The 10,793-nt window shown below is 45.6% G+C and overlaps 1 protein-coding gene across 4 annotated transcripts in view; it reads left to right on the top strand.

Moving 5' to 3' along the window:
- The first annotated feature begins 10,610 nt into the window (after positions 1–10,610).
- The window catches only part of BCLAF3 (BCLAF1 and THRAP3 family member 3), a 60,142-nt gene continuing 59,959 nt past the window's right edge, over positions 10,611–10,793 (top strand). For all 4 annotated transcript variants that reach the window (XM_046673625.1, XM_046673627.1, XM_046673624.1 and 1 more), the window contains exon 1: positions 10,611–10,761. The gene's annotated coding sequence lies outside the window, so the exon portion shown is untranslated. The remainder of the gene's footprint in view (positions 10,762–10,793) is intronic.

Below are 10,793 nucleotides of genomic sequence, written 5' to 3' on the forward strand. Positions count from 1 at the left end.
TCTGCAGCCTGGGAGACACTACCAGCTGAGACCAGGAGCCGGGGGGTGAGGGCAGGACTGGAATAGGGATGTTGGAACCCTCATGGTAACTTCTGGGCTGCCATCTCTGAGGCCAAGGGTCCAGTCAGTGCAGCCCTCCCCAGCTCTGCTGACAAAGCTTCTGGTGAGGGTGCGGACATGGACATCCTAACTCTTTCCATATACTGGCCTTTGACAGTGGCATTACAAGTAGCTTCTGTCATCATGAGCTCTGGCCAGAGGGTCACAGTGGTGGCCACTCATTCCTAAGAGCAATTTCTATTTTGCGAACATTCTAAATTTTTCTTAGTATGTTCAGGTTTCCTATTAGTCAAATGCTTTTATAAACTAAATTTAGAAAGCAAATGTAAAGAATTAATTTGTTTCCAGAGGTATGCTCATTACACTGGGGCACAACACCGGGTGACCTCCATCTCCACCCTTCAGCATCATTCAGCAAGCGCAGTGATGTCAGAAAATGGAGTGAGAACTCTTAGAAACATTAGAAAAGAGAAGCCTTTACAGATAGTCTTTATTGGGGGAACCCAAAAGAAACAAAAACTCTTAAATAATTTCTCATGGGAGCCAACTACTAAAGAAAGAAAAATCAATAGATTTTTCAACATTAACAATAAACAGGAAGTAGATCCTAACAAAACTCATAAAATTCCTAGAAATAACAAGCTATGTCAAACGCTTGACCAAGGGATGTTAGAATAGATGTAAATAGACATGCCATTTCCCCGAACGGGAAAACCTGTACGTGTGAAGACCAATAATAGGTGGCCCTCACGTTTCTGCAGTATTTGTAAATTAAATGAAGTTCCAATCAATTGGATTTCTTTTTTGCAACTTGAAAATATAACTGTACAGTTCAAGTAAGAAAACACAAAGCTAAGAAACCTATAAAATGAATTTTTTTAAAAAGGGAGAATTTCCCCTGTCAAATAGAATATATGATAAAATTTCCATAACTAAAAGAGTGTAGTCCGATAAAGAAATAGACAAGATTTGGACTAGAACTAGAGATCAGTGACATATCCAAGAGGTAAGAATTCAATGCATGATGGGGCTGGGGGTGGGCCATTTGTACCTGTAGAAAGCTAGCACGTTAGGTTTAGTGTCTCCTGAAAGTCAGTTGAGTTTAGCATCTCTGACGGGGTGGGGATAAGGGCCTGGAAGTCAGTGAGGAAATGATAAAGACAGGAGTGGGGTCCAAGGTTTGGGTGCCAATTATGATTCAAGGTGTAAGTCAGGGGAAAATGTTGGTGTAAGGCTTAGGAGCAGCCTCCGAGGATCCTGAACTCATGGGCCTCCTGGGAGGTGCCATGATCTCAGGCAATGGGAAGCAGTGGCCTCTACTTGGCGAGGGTTAAGCTGCTCCTGTGGGAGTGGACCTTAAGGATCAGCACGTCCTGAGTTCCTGCTGTGCGTCAGGTGGTCCTGAGACTTCTCCAGGCTATGAGGTAGGTAGGACAGCGTTACTTCCCCAAGGACACTCAGCTGGAACTGGGCGGAGCTGGGGTTGACTCCAGGGCCACAGCTTTCCTACCTCCAGGGAGTTGACAGGCTCTTCTGCCCCTGAGAAGAGCAGAAGTGTTTTGCTGGAGTAGGTGCTTGTAGCTGAGAAGGGCCAGAACCCCCATGGGAAACTAGCTTTGAGTGTGCTTTTATTAAAAAAAAAAAAAGCTAGTGAGATATCATTCACATACAATAAAAATTGCCCCTTTTAAAGTATACAACTCCATCTTTGGTATATTCACAAAGTTGTGCAACCATCACCACTATCTAATTCTAGAACATTTTCCTCTGAGTGTGCTTTTGCAAGGGTTTCTTATCCATCTGTCTACTCAAAGCAGCAGAGCTTGGCTTGATTATGAGTTCAAGTTCTCATACCTGGAAGCAAGAACGTGGGATTTGAAAATAGTTTTCCCTGAACCAGTTACTTCCCATTCGGAGAGGCCAGATTAGGGTGATGTTTATGTAACTTGATTCACGTGGGCTGTTTTGTGGCGTTCCACATTCTCTGTGCATAAATACCGGATCAAATGCCCAAGATGGGCTCACCTATCAGCTGCGCAGCCTGGGCCTTCTAGGTCGACGGGAGACCTGGAGTGGGTGGAAGGTGTTTAAAACTCTTTGAAAGTCCTGATCCCTTGGAGATGTGCTCTACTTGCCCTTGTGTTTCTGAGACAGGTGACCCGTGTTCACCAGGAGGGAGGGAGTGTTTCAGTGCTGGCTTTTCTCTTTTTTGCTCCTAAGGTCCAGGTCAGGGTCCAAGACAGTGGGCATTCTGCACTATGGAAAGAAGTCACCCCTTCTACAGCCTAGAGCCTGGAGGGACACCTTGCAAAAGGCAGAGGGAGCTAGTAGTCTTTGGATGTCACACCTGGAGAATTCACTCCCCGCCTCTCCCTTCAGCTCTGCAGTAAATAAGCGAGAAGCTTCTGTGCAGCAGTTAGAAAATGCCAAAATTTACTCCTTTCACTTGGCACTGAGGGATGGTTGGTGTCAGGGGAAAGGGCCAAAGCAGCCATCCTTGTGGACTTCTAAGAATCTCTTCAGGCAGGCCTTCCCCATCTCACCCTATCCCAGGAAATGCAAAAAGCAAGGAAGAGAGTCCCAAGGAATTGAACCTTTGCGTAAAGTAACTTCTTTTTTGAATAAGAGCCTGCAGCTCCCTGGTGGCTGTGCTAGTCTTTTAATCACATCTTCCCAGTAGTGTGTGCAAGCTCACCTTTGAAACAACCAGGAGATTGTCGACAAAGAAGTGATAGCTAGGAAAGTGCTAGGTCCTGCACAGTAGACATGTGAGAGCTTGTTGGATGGAATGCGGTCTCCACAGTGGGACTCAAAGGTTGTTTTAGAACGAACTGAATCTTACCGTTATCTCTGGGAGAAAAGAATAAATTCCATTTGCTCAGTGGACCTGGCCTTCAGAAGGGTTCTCAGGGGCCACCCCTGTGCTGTGACAGCCCCAGTGGCTGGTATGAAGTTCAGTGTTCACTGATGATAAGACATTATCCAGAATGTGGAAATGAGGCCAAAAGATCACTGTGAGCCCTTTCAAAGCCCAGCTAGAGCCTGGTCCCAACAAGGCAGCCCAAGGGACTGCTGAGTCTCAAGGGATATAACTTTATATGGCCGACCATGTGCTGTCAACTAGGACCCAGTCTCTAGAGTTATTCACTTGGAGACAGAAAATTGCAGATGACTTTTGTCCTTTAGAAAAGGTAACTCCAAAGGTTATGTTTATTTGTCCCTGGAGGGCCCTAAACAATTTTGTATCTAACTTTGCAATCTTATTCTTCTCCCTATGAAATACACATGTGAGTTGCTGTGTGTATACCTACCTCCATGTGTACATAACAATAGGTTCCCATATCCTCCCTTGATCCAGCTTTGCCATCCTGCTCCTTAAAGAGTTACACGCATTTTTGACACATGCTCATTGTATATTTACATCACAATTATGCTTTTAGCCTTTGGGAAGTTATGCTTTGACAATGAGGAAGCTTGAAGTCTTCAGCAGTCTTTAGGAAATTTTAAACAGCTGCTGTAATACCTTTAAAGGCCTGTATTAAATGCTAGTGTAGTGGATGTCATGGTGCACCACCTGGACAGACCTCCCCTTTATGACAGAGAGATTTGTCCTTCCAGATGTCTCCTTCCAGATGCTGGAGGTGCAGTTGCTCAGGCTTGTTGGTAGAGCTCCTCTGTGAGAATTGCCTTTGACTGAAGGAGGCTGCCTCACCAAGGTTAAACCTCCTCGCTTGGGCACACTGTATCCAATGACTGGATAATTCAGGTGTACAAAGACCCTTGCCTCAAGGTGAGAACTCGGAAGGGCTGTCCCAGCTTCAGAGCTCCCCTGGGTTTCCCTGAGGCCTTTGTTGAGACTGCATTGCAGCCCAAGTTCTCCCTCCTGCTTCCTTCACCACCCCCCCCCCCCCCAGCACTTCCTGCGTGCTAATTGTTCTCAGAGTCTGCTCCTGGAGAACCAGACCGGAGCCAGCTAGCCATTGTGCTAAGGGGTTTCCATGCATTCTCTCCCTTAACCTTGAGAACGACTTTCTGAGATAAGCACTATTGTTGCTAGGCTCACTTTATCATGAAGGTCAAGACAGGTGACATCGCTTGTCTAAGGTCATGTACAGCCAGGAAGTGCACAGCTGGGCTCCAAACCCAAGGTATGCTTTGGAGCCTCTGCTTGCCCTGGCCCACTGCACCTCACTGTTCCTGCCTGGGGAAGTCACGTAGACCCAACCCCGAGTGGCTCTTGCCAGTCTACACATCTAGCTATATTTGCAAGTTCCCCAATTGATCTCAACCAGCTTCCCTTCCAGAAGTTGTTGTTGACTTTGCAAATCTCTGGGAATTTTCTGTTGAGGGCATTTGATCTATCTTTCTCTTGCCGAGTCCAGCAGAATACCTGTACCCTCCATCTTGGAGCAGAGACAGTTGGTATGAGATTTTTTTCCTCATCCAGGAGGAAACCCATGTTGTAAATGCTCATTTATTAAGCAACTATGTGTGGATACCTACTCCCTACTCCATGCCAAGCATTTTGCTAAGGATGGGGATGGAGCAGAGAATGGGCCTAGATATTGTCTCCACCCTCCTGGAGCCCATAGTCTAGCAGGGAAGAGAGACAGTAGACAAATAATTTAAGAAGTTATTATTTGCAATTGTGATGGGTGATGTGGTCAGGTCTGCTGTTACAAGACATTTATTTGTGTGATCCTTTGATTAATGTCTCTCTCCCTCACTGTACACCTCCTGACGGCAGGGCTGCCATATTCCTACTAGCTAACACAGGTATTCAGTAAATATTTGTGAGTGAACAAACAGTTGTTTCTGAGGAAATCTGTGAATTAAAATCCATGGCCTCTGATCTGCATATCTTTCTGCCAGACGCGCGTACTATCATGAGATGATAGTCTCAAGGATCCTGGCTTTGTGTTTGCTTTCGGATCCCCAGCACCTACAACAGCACCTGTCACAGAGTAGCCCCACAATAAATCTTTGTTGAATGAATGGGTTTTTTTATTGAGAATAAGTATGCAAGTTTGGATGGTTCCACTACACACAGCAGAAAGTGGCTTCAATATTAAGAGTATTAATCACACATAATATATAATGAGCTCCAAAGGCAGCTCCATGATGTCAGGATTCTGGAGCAGCGCTTCTTTGAGTATCTGGGCTATTAAGAATTTTGCTCTGGCACCAGCGTCCCATCCTTACGCCATCACGGTTAAAGGCATGAAGAAGTTAGTGGCAGGCTGCTCCTTGTTCTGCTCTCTCCTTCTATCAGGGAGGAAACTTTTTCCCAGGAGCTCCCAGCAAATTTCTACTTCTCGTTGACCAGGACTAGCTCTTACACTGACCCCTAAGCTAATCACTGCCTAAAGGGAAGGAGATGGTCACATATATTAGTTTAAGGTAATGTTAGCTTCTATAATGTCACCCCCCTGCCCCCACCACAAGATACAGAATGTCTTAAATACAATAGAAGTTGTTTCTCCTTCATGTGAAGTCCAAAATAGATGTTCTTTATTACAACTCCCCTCTGAGTGGTGATTCAGGAACCAGGCTCCATCCGTCTTATAGCTCTCTCATCTTCCAATTTTATCATGTTTTTCTGCATCAAGTCAACAGAATAGGGAAAGAGTGTGGAGAAGACACACTGCTTTCCAACCACCTTGGCCTCTAAGGGATGCATACCATTTCCACTCATATTTCATTGGCAAGAACTAGTCACATGGTCCCACGTAGATGCAAGAGATGCTGGAAAGTGTAGTCCCTGACTGGTCTGCTGCTTACCAGAGATATTGCTATACTATGCAAAGAAGAGCACAAGTGATTTGGTGCATAGTTGTCTCTGCCATGCCATGAGTGACGTAGACCAGAGCTGTCCAACGGGAATAGAATGTGAGCCACATGTTATTTTCATTCTTCAAGTAGGGGGCCTGGGAAGAGAGGAGCAGTAAATATTCTGATTGTATTATTATAAAATCTACCGGAGAGTCCAGTATGTTCTCTTTCCCTACAAGTCTACGGGAGAGTGAGAATTGGTATAAAAAATTAAGAAACTGTGGAGTACCTAATAAATATGGGGTTAAAGCAAATTTATCAGGCAAATGAAATTTTTGAGAGCTTAATGACTTTTCAATTGGTGTCTGGATTGTGCCAGGACATACAAGCAGACTGCCTATGGTTGGAAGAGGCATATCAACGGAATCTATCAAGGATTTAGGGGAAGAGCTTTGGGGGGAGCACTAAAGATTTAGATAAGGGGAATAGTGAACTTGAAAAAAACTATTTTGCAGTAAAATTAAATTTTAAACCTAACCTCCTTGTTCCTTTTTGCCTTGCATCAAATGTAGGGAGTTCACATCAGTCAAATTTTATTCAAAATAATTGCGGAGTTGTGACACATTGTTTTAAAACCACAGACATGATGTGACTTTCAGAACCAGGGCCAAGCTGCTTCACATATTACATCCCAAAAGAGTTCATCAGAAATCATTTATGGGACCAGTGGGCTGGTAGCAGCTACCCAATCTCAGTTAAGAACTTGTCCTCCATCTCAGTAGGAAGACAGACATAAAGGCAGTGACTAGAATGAGCAAAAAGGAATCCGCTGCATAAACCTGTCTGAAGCCATTTTCTTCCAAACAATAAAATCATTTCTGTCTGAGCTCCGCTGTTGACAAAGCCCTTAAAAGTAAAGGTAAAGAAAGAACAGCGTCCACCAGAAACATGTCTATCTCATGGGACAGAAGACAGGGAACAGGAAACAGGGCCAGCTAAGCACTGTACACCAATGTTCATTGACAGCATCAAGGAGTGCAGTCCAAATCAGATAGTTAAGGAAAGAGGAAACTCACCTGTTTCTGGCAGTCCTGGGTTATAGGGCTAATGGGAATGCTGAAGACATGACCAACACAATACAAACCATCTACACCAACACTATGAGAAAAATCTGGGCCAACAGCATTGTCGAGGGATGAGAAAGCTATTTGTCCTACTTCTTCCTACTTATCTTATTCTCACATCAGCATTTTAAAAGGAAAGCTATCCAGAAGGATGGCTGGAGATACATGTCAGCTGGCAGGTTTCCCCACAAGCAGTGTCCCTCCAAAAAAATGACAATGACAGTGGGCACTTGGTCTAAGTCTGTATCAAAGCCTGATTCCCTCTTTCTTTTTCAATTTGACATGTTTGCTTTTTCTTCTGGTTTAGGAATTAGTAGTTTAGGGGTCAGCCCCATGGCTGAGTGGTTAAGTTTGTGCACTCTGCTTCAGCAGCCTGGGGGTTCACCGGTTCGGATCCTGGGTGTGGACCTACACATTGCTCATCAAGCCATGCTGTGGAGGCATCCTACGTAGAAGCACTAGAATTACCTGCAACTATGTACTGGCGCTTTAGGGAGGAAAAAAAAAAAGAGGAAGATTGGCAACAGATGTTAGCTCAGAGCCAATCTTCCTCAGCAAAAAACACAAAAAGCATACCTAAGGAAAATAAAAGCATTTACATTTAAAAAACAAAAAAGAAAAAGTAGTTTAAAAACTTCCCTGAATTTCATCAAGCCTCTTTGTCCATCTTCTGGGTTACAGAGAATGCAAGCTGTGGAGAAGTTGTTCTCAAACTTCAGCTTGCTTCAGAATCCCCTGGAGGGCTGCAAACTGTGCTGGGCCCCACCTCCAGAGCTTCTGATTCAGCTTTAAAGCAGAAGCTTTAAGATCTAGTACGTGGTCTCATTCTTCTTCCTTTTCTTCTGACATGACACCAGTAATGTCTCTGATAGGGTCTCTTCCTTCAGCCTGGGTCCCCGACAGAAGAACCAAAGCTGACCCATGATGGACTTGAAATGTAGGTGAGAAGTAAACATTTGTTGTCATAAGCCACTGAGATTTTAGGATTGTTATTGTTGCATAACTTACTCTTACTGATACAGAATCCTTGTATGAAGCATACTCGGCATTCTACAGCAGATTTGGCTTTGAAAGAAAACCAAAGAAAAATAAAATAAATGGAAAGGCAGATAATATTCCTTTTCTCTTAGGCTTCTTCTGTGTGTGTGTGCATGCTATTCGTATACACACCAGTAGCTATGTGACCTTGTGCAAATTACTTAACCTCTCTGTCCACATAAGTAGACAGCAAACAGGATGAGGGCCATCTACTTATGCTGTCTGTTAATCAACAAGTATGAACAAAGGTCACCTTGTTCAAAGATGTATATATATATAAAGTAGGCAAAAACTATTCTTGGAAGAGAGAGAAGAACATACTTATGAAAATGATTGACTACGGAATCCAAAAGAAAAATTTTATGACCAGTTTAGCATCCTTTTGAAAGAAGGTGGGCCTTCTATAAAACCAAACAGAAATTCACAAGGAAATGAAAGGATGAGACGGAAAGTCAATAGGATGGCTTGAAAGAGAGAGAGAGAGAGAGAGAGAGGGAGAGAGGGAGAGAGAGGGAGGGAGGAGGAAACAATGCAAGGAAACTAAAATCTCAATAAAAGAATTTAAGCAAAAACAGAGGCAGAAATAATGTTTTTGGAAACCTTATCAGTAATATTGAAAGCAAATTTGAGGTCTACCAGAATGCCAAAAAAGGTTAAAGAGATGAAAATGAGAAAACAGAGAACTACCTCAGATAATGGCTCCTCCTAAAAGAGAGACCAGAACAAATGGAGCAGAAACAATTCTTGAAGGGAGAATGGAAGAGAACCTTCCTGGACCGAAGCCATATATATGCAGATTAAAAGGTCTCACACCTCTTAACCAGACAGAAGGGACAATATATGCGATGGAGTAGAAGCAAAAGCAGTATTCGTCTTCGATTGCAAACATTTAGGTATGGCCCAGCTCTAAAGAAATATCTTTCTTTCAGCCTTTTTAGATTTACAGCAGTGACAAAATGTCTATGGCATGCATTCAGTGAAAGAAGAGAGTGGAGAAAAACTCTTGCTTCTAGCTCTTTAGGATCATCTTGAAAAGTGAGAGTATCGAGTACAAGCAGGAGAGAGGCTAGAGAGCTAAGTATGAAGCAGATAATGAAAGGCCTTATATACTATACTGAAGAATTTTCTCTGCAGTACGGGAAGCAAAATCACATACGAAGAGAGGAAAATGATCATTGGTATGGGGCTTAGACAGAGTGGTAAGGGTTAGTAACAGCAATTATTGGAAATGAGAGAGGTCACAGAAAAGAATTCCTAGGAGGCACCAAGGCTCTCCACTGTGGTGGGTGTCCATAAATTTGCAGTGGCATCATTCTATTGTAGTTGTGTGGCTTTTTCCTCCCAAGCAGTGCTTGGAAACACAGGTGTAGGAATGGAAAATGCAGATAGCTGGATGTTTTAAGGCGGTGGTTTGATGTTAGGATATTTCAAAGGGCCATTCAAGGGGCTTTGCTTACAAGAGTGGTAGAAGTCAAAAGCCATGGGTTTCAGTCAGGTAGAAGGTTCGGGGATGTGAGAGCTCTGCGGTCTTTGAGGAACAAGCATATTGGGACCAAGGGAGAGAGAGGACTGCAAGGATGAGGACTGTGAGTCCAAATAAATGGGATTTGTAAACTTTAGATTTTAGAGATGGAGCGGCATAGGGTGATGGATGTCTAGATTTTTCTAGAGTATGTACCTGGGAAAGGGTAGATAAAGTAGAATAGAAGTAAGTCATCTGGGTTGACCGGGTTAAGGAAACATGGCTCAGTTATGGGCGTTGGAGTCATCAGGATGACTGCAGTAATTCAGATGGAGAGGAGAACTAATTCAGTCAGTAGATGACAGTGACAAGGGAGGGTACTACCAGATGGGGTGAACCCCGAAAGAGAAACCTTGCAAAGGGTAAAAAGAACATCAAAGTGTCAAGTGAGAAAGCTCCAAGAGTGAGGACATACTACCTTTGGGGCTGGGGGATGGAGTGTGGGAGGAGAGAAATCAAGAGAGCAGACGAAAATGAGTCAATGTTTTGAAGTCGATGGTGGAGAGATGTTGGTACCATTAAGCTACTTGGAAGGTCCAGAGGGGAGGTTTTGTTTTCCAGGTAGAAGCTTACTCCGAGGCCATAGGGAATGGTTAGAGATTGAGTAGGCAGGGAGAGAGGCCACAGCAGGGCAGGTTCTGGTGGGTTAGATCTGGAAGAGCTTTGAGGGCCAAGCCAGGGGTTGGAAGACCAAGACTCATCTCCTCCGCCACCTTTGCCTCCTGCGTACAAGGCTGGAAGGCTCACGGGACCAAGCTCCTGCCCCTGACTGAGAGGTGAGCTCCAACCCCCGACTCGCGACCCTCAGGATTCCCGGACCTGTTCGCCCACTGCAGCTCTTCCTTCCCCGAGGGCCGGGTGCGGGGAGTAGACGGCGCACGCGCTCTGGACAGAGCTGCAGAGGTGGGAACGACCGGCAGAGGGCGCAGGCGCTCTGGCGGGTGCAGCCGGGGCGGGGCACCCTCGCTGGGAAAGAGTTGGAAGCAGAGGTCGGGGGTAGAGGGGGCTCCGCGCGAGGCCGCGGGCAGTGGGCGGGGCCAGGGTGGGGGCGGGGCGAGGCGGTTCCGGAAGGAAGTGGTTCCGGGTCTCGCGGCCCGGTTGGGGTAGCTATGGTGCCGCCGCGGGGGGACGCGGCGGCCGAGTGAGGGGCGAGGCCGGTGAGGCCGGTGGCGCCGGTGGCGCCGGTGGCGGCGGCGACGGCGGCGCCGGTGGCGGCGGCGGCGGCGGCGGGGACTTCTGGGCCGGGTGAGCGGGCCTGGGGGGCGGGGGGGGGGGGG

The sequence above is a fragment of the Equus quagga genome, chromosome 10 (genome assembly GCF_021613505.1).
Source record: "Equus quagga isolate Etosha38 chromosome 10, UCLA_HA_Equagga_1.0, whole genome shotgun sequence".
Classification (NCBI taxonomy): Eukaryota; Metazoa; Chordata; class Mammalia; order Perissodactyla; family Equidae; genus Equus; species Equus quagga.